This window comes from Trichechus manatus, unplaced genomic scaffold (assembly GCF_000243295.1).
Source record: "Trichechus manatus latirostris isolate Lorelei unplaced genomic scaffold, TriManLat1.0 scaffold00261, whole genome shotgun sequence".
Taxonomy (NCBI): domain Eukaryota; kingdom Metazoa; phylum Chordata; class Mammalia; order Sirenia; family Trichechidae; genus Trichechus; species Trichechus manatus.
The window spans coordinates 474,088-479,227 of record NW_004444197.1 but is presented as its reverse complement, the minus strand read 5'-3'; positions in this window follow the sequence as shown (position 1 = coordinate 479,227).

The window sequence follows — 5,140 nt, the reverse complement described above, 5'->3', positions numbered from 1 at the left end:
GCCCGCGTCTCCGCGCGCCGGCCGCCCGCCCGCCCGCTCGGCCCGACCCGCGCGTACCTGCAGCGTAGAGGGAGCAGGAAGTCTGGGGCCGCCAAACACACAGCAAATCCCGCCCGGGAGGCGGGGAGGCCACTCCCCAGCCACCACCCCCCGCACCCAGCCGCGGCCCGCCCGCCGGCACCCATGTGCGCCAGCCCGCCCCTCGGCGCCCTGTGCCGCTTGCGCGTCCGCAGTCGAGCCTCCTGATCGCCGAATGCGCCGCCTACCCTCCCGACCCCAAAGACGCCCTGCGCGACTCCGGGGTTCCCCGGGGTTCCAGGGGCGCCCCGCCTGCGGGCTCCCCGGGGCGGAGTTCTATCTCCAGCAAGTCCCCAAACGGACTCACACACCCGCCATCCTCCGGGCTCCTACTCCGCCGCCCATCTCTGGGAGATCCAGCCGTAACGCGGGACTCTCCGCCCTCGGGATCCTCGATACTATCTATTCCCCAGCCCTTGGGTCGTTGAGAGTCCGTTGGCGCGTCTGCGGAAGGGGGAGTCCAGCGCCCCCGCAGGCGCTACCGCAAGCAGCGCACCAGGGACGCGGCCGTCTGCCGGCCACCACGACGTCTCCATGCCCGGCTGAGGGCCGTCTCGCGCCGAGCCGCGCGCTCTTTCCTTCGCAGCGCAAATCAGGATTCATTTTTCTCAATGTGAAAAGCCTTTCCATTGCACAACAGAAAGTGCTCGGGCTTGGAGGGAAAATGAAGCAATGGAGTGGGTTTTGTTTTTTTCTCTCTGCATTCCTGTGTACAAAGAGATCCAACTTCCGAATCAGTTCAGCCGCTCCCTCTGCAGGAGTTGGCTCCAAAACTCTTGGCTCCTTCTGCCTTTCCTTTAAAAAAAGAAAAAAAAAAAAAAAGGGTGAGGTGGCGGGGAGAAAGCTACCTTCACTAGTTAATAGTGCATCCGAGCGCCGACAATGAGAAGGCCGGTGCCGGCCCTCAGGGAGCTACCGGCTGGGACGCCGCCGCCATCTCTTGCTGACAATGTCCTGCCCTCAGACTCAGGTTCTCAGCTTGCCTACTTTCTGTTCTGTTCCCTGGTGCTTGGGTGTTTGCTCCCTATTCTTTTATTTGATCTGGAGTGCCCACTGCCATCTCCATCTGATCACATTTACTCCCTTCTGAACTCCACCCCCCACCACAGGAAGCTTTCTGGCGGAGAGCAGGGTGGGGTACTTGTCCCAGGGAGAAAGGGAGGAGGGGACTCCTATGCTGAAGCAGGAAGAGGAGAGACCCGGGAGAGATTGAGACAATTAAGAGCAAAGAAACAGCTGCTGACCCAGGGGGAGAGGGAGAAGAGTCTCTGGTGTGTGGCTTTTTCACAAACACCCCCGTGATGTGGGAGGAGAGGACACCTCCAGGATCACTAAGTTCAGTGTTTTACAGTTTTTTCACCAGGACTCACAGTAAGAATACAAGTTTTACATCAGATCAGTCCACACCTTCATCTGTATATAAGCAAACAATAGTGTCACAAAACAATACTTACCCTTATGACCTGTGATGCATTCTGAGATTTTCTATTCAATTTCAGTGTTTGGTTTTTTAAAATGCTGGTTGTGGCCCACTAAATTGTTTTTTTTTTTTTTAATGTACCAAATGAGTTGCAAACTGTAGTTTGAAAAACCTTATCCAGGCCACTCTGCCAAAAAAAGAAAACCAAAGCCCAAAGAGGGAGCATCAAGCCTCAACGTCACACAGCAGTTCATGGCCACTGGAACCTAAAGCCAAGCCCCTGATTCCCAAACCAGTGCTCTCTGGGCTACACACCCCTCACTGCACTGAAGCTGCAGCTGCCCAACCCTGGAGCACACTGGGAAGGGGCCAGCCTCCTGGACTTCATTTGCTTCTAGGAGTCAGGTCTCCCCTGTTGTAAAAATGGCATGGCAGAGACATCTGACCTCCTCTAACTTCACAAGAAGGACGAAGAATCACTATCAACATCAACAGCCCAAGGCGGATTCCTATGAGGAGGAGGTCAGAGGTACCTCCTCTTTCCAGCCTTTTTATCAATTCTGACACCAAGCTGTCCCTCCCAAGACACACTCTCTACTTCTCTGCTGGGTTTGCTAATTTGTTGCAATGGCCACACAGAACTCACAGACATTACTCATGAGGAGTTTATTAGGGAAGTAAGAGGTTACAATTCAGGATCAGGGACTACTCAGAATACAGTTCTTCAATCCAGACGGCCTATTCTCAGCCGTGCCTGCAGGCAGGCCTCTCTCTGGCCCTTGACCTCTCGGCCCCTCAGGTCTCTTGGGCCACCTGGCCTCTGCCTTGCTTGGACAAGTGTTGCAAAGCTCTTTAGCTCCACCAGTAAGTGCTCCAGAGGCACCCCACTCTTCCAGTGAGTCCCGGCCTAGAGGCGCTCGGCTCTCTCACTCAGTGGGTGGGTGGGCAAGCCTAGTTCTGCTGACAAGTGCCCAGAGGCACCCTACTCTGCCAGAAAGCCTCCTGCCCAAAGGCACTTAGCTCTTGCTTTGTGAGTCTGCATAGCAACTGTAGCTGCCTCTCTCCATGGGCCAGGAAGCCCACCGCACTGTCTCCTGCCAGTTCTTGGTTCTGCTGCCTCTGCTGCCACCATTTCTCTGCTGCTGCTCTTCACTGTTTCTCACCATCTCTGGTGTTATAGCTCTCCCTCTCTGTCTCCTGGGTCTAGGAGGTTCTCAGCATAGGGATCCCCAGTCCAAAGGATATGTTCCACTCCTAGCTCTTCTTTCTTGGTGGTAGTGAAGTCTCCCTTTCTGCCTCTGGGATGGCTCATTTTAAGCCTAGCAAGATGGCAAAACTAACCAATCCTCTTGTTAGGGTTCTATACACCTTATTTACGGGGTCCCACCCTCCACAAAAGTGCCATGCACCTTATTTGTATTATTAGCAAGCTATCCAATCCCCTTAGTAGGCCACAAGTACCTTATTTGCATAGCCCCACTCAATCTTTTAGTGGGAGTTAGAAAACCATGGCTAGAAAGGCTATGTAAAATCGATCCATCACACCACATCTATCTTCCCAGATTTAGAAAGAAACATATACTTTGATTCCATAAGCATTTATCCAGGGTCTACTATATGCCAGGCCTTGGCTGGGCACCAGGCTCTGACCAATTGCCTTTTCCTCTTCCCCAGACAGCAAAGATGACTAGGAAAATACCGGAAACACCCTCTCCAGTGACCTCACTCAGGACTTGGGTCTTCCTTGCCCTAGCCACATTCAGGGGCCCATGTCCTTCCTTTTCTGAAATTCAAATATATGGCTCACAGCTCATCCAGGGTCTCACAGCCAGCAAGTAGAGGTCTATGCACATGTCGCTGGTGCCCCCTGTCCCCAGCCTGGGAGTGCTCTGAGCCTCTGAGTGCCTCTTCACCAACCAGGAGGACTCAGAGGCAGGGGCCATGCCTCCCCATTAGACTGGGAAGTCCTGTGTAAGAATGCCATTACCAGCCTCCTGCCACTCACACTGCTTCTAGGTATTTTTCCGGAACATGATGTCCATGCTGTGTTCCCAGAGGGCCACCCCTGAGCTCTAGGCCCCAGTCACCTTCTTCTGTCAAATCAACTCCACTGTAAACTCTTTTGTATATCAGGGTTCTAAGAGTTTGTTTAAAGAAAGGTTCAGCTGGTTAAAAAAATAAATAAAAATAAGTTGAAGAAACAGATAATACAGCTCCAATGACTTCACACCCCTGCTTCCCTGCTTGAAACCCCCCTGTACTTCCTCACCACCGACAGAATAAAGTCTACCTACCTTTGCCCAGCACACCAGGCCCTGCATGCCTGCCTCTCTGTCCCCAGCCCTCCCCACCCCTGCACCCTCTGCAGACATCAGGGAACCATGCTGTAGACTGGTCAAGAGCACAGGCTCTGGCTCTGGTATGCTTGAGTTCAAGTCCAATCTGCCACTTCCCAGTGCTTAAAGAAAACATTTTCCATGGAGTTGATTCCAACTCACGGAAACCCCATGTGTGCCAGAATAGAACTGTGCTCCATAGGGTTAAATGGCTGATTTTTCAGAAACAGATCTCCCGACCTTTCTTCTGAGACACCTCCGGGTGGACTCAACCTCCAAACTTTCAGTTAGTAGTCGAGTGCATTAACCATTTGCATCATCGAGGAACTCCAGTTCTTAACCTTGGACAATCACCTAAGTTCTCTCTGCCTCTATTTCCTCATGTGTTAAATGAGGAGAGTAAGTGTACCAATGTGTGAGAAGAAAGTGGGATGAAGCCCTGACCATAGTGCCACCCAGTTAGGAAGGGCTCAGTGTGTTCATTCTCATGTCCCACGACCTCATCCACTCTCATCCCTCTGTACCTGGGCTCGTGTGGTTCCCTTCATCACTTTCTCTTTTCTATTTCCACCATAAAAATAGATTCTCCTTCTCTGGGGCACCAGATCACCATTTTTTTTTAAAGCATTATGATGAAATATTTTAAGAAATAATAGAGAAAAATGTAGTGAGCCCCCTATACTTACCCTCCAGCTCTGTCAAATTTTAATATTTTGCCAAATTTGTTTCCAATATTTTTTTAAACAACTAAACCTTAAAAGTTCAGTTGAGCAACTTGACCAAGGCAAAGTCATAGACGTTTCCTGGACACATCCAAACACCTTGAGGGACCAAGCTGCTGGGGCTGAGGGCTGGGAACCATAGTCTCAGGGGCCATCTACGTCAATTGGCATAACATAGCTCATAAAGAAAATATTCTACATACTACTTTGGTGATTAGTGCCTGGGGTCTTAAAGCTTGCGAGTTGCCGTCTAAGATACAACTACTGGTCTTTTTCCATCTGGAGCAAAGAAGAGTAAAGGAAACCAAAGACACAAGGAAAATACTAGCCCAAAGGACTAAAGGACCACATGAACCACAGTCTCTATCCTGAGCCCAGAAGAACCAGATGGTGCCCAGCTACCACTACCCACCACTCTGATTGGGATCACAATACAGTCCTGGACAGAGCGGAAGAAAATGTAGAACAAAATTCAAATTCACAAAAAAAGACCAGATTTACTGGTCTGACAGAGACTGGAGGAACCCCCAAGACTATGGCCCCAGGACTCCCTGCTAACTCAGAACTGAAGCCACTCCGAAAGC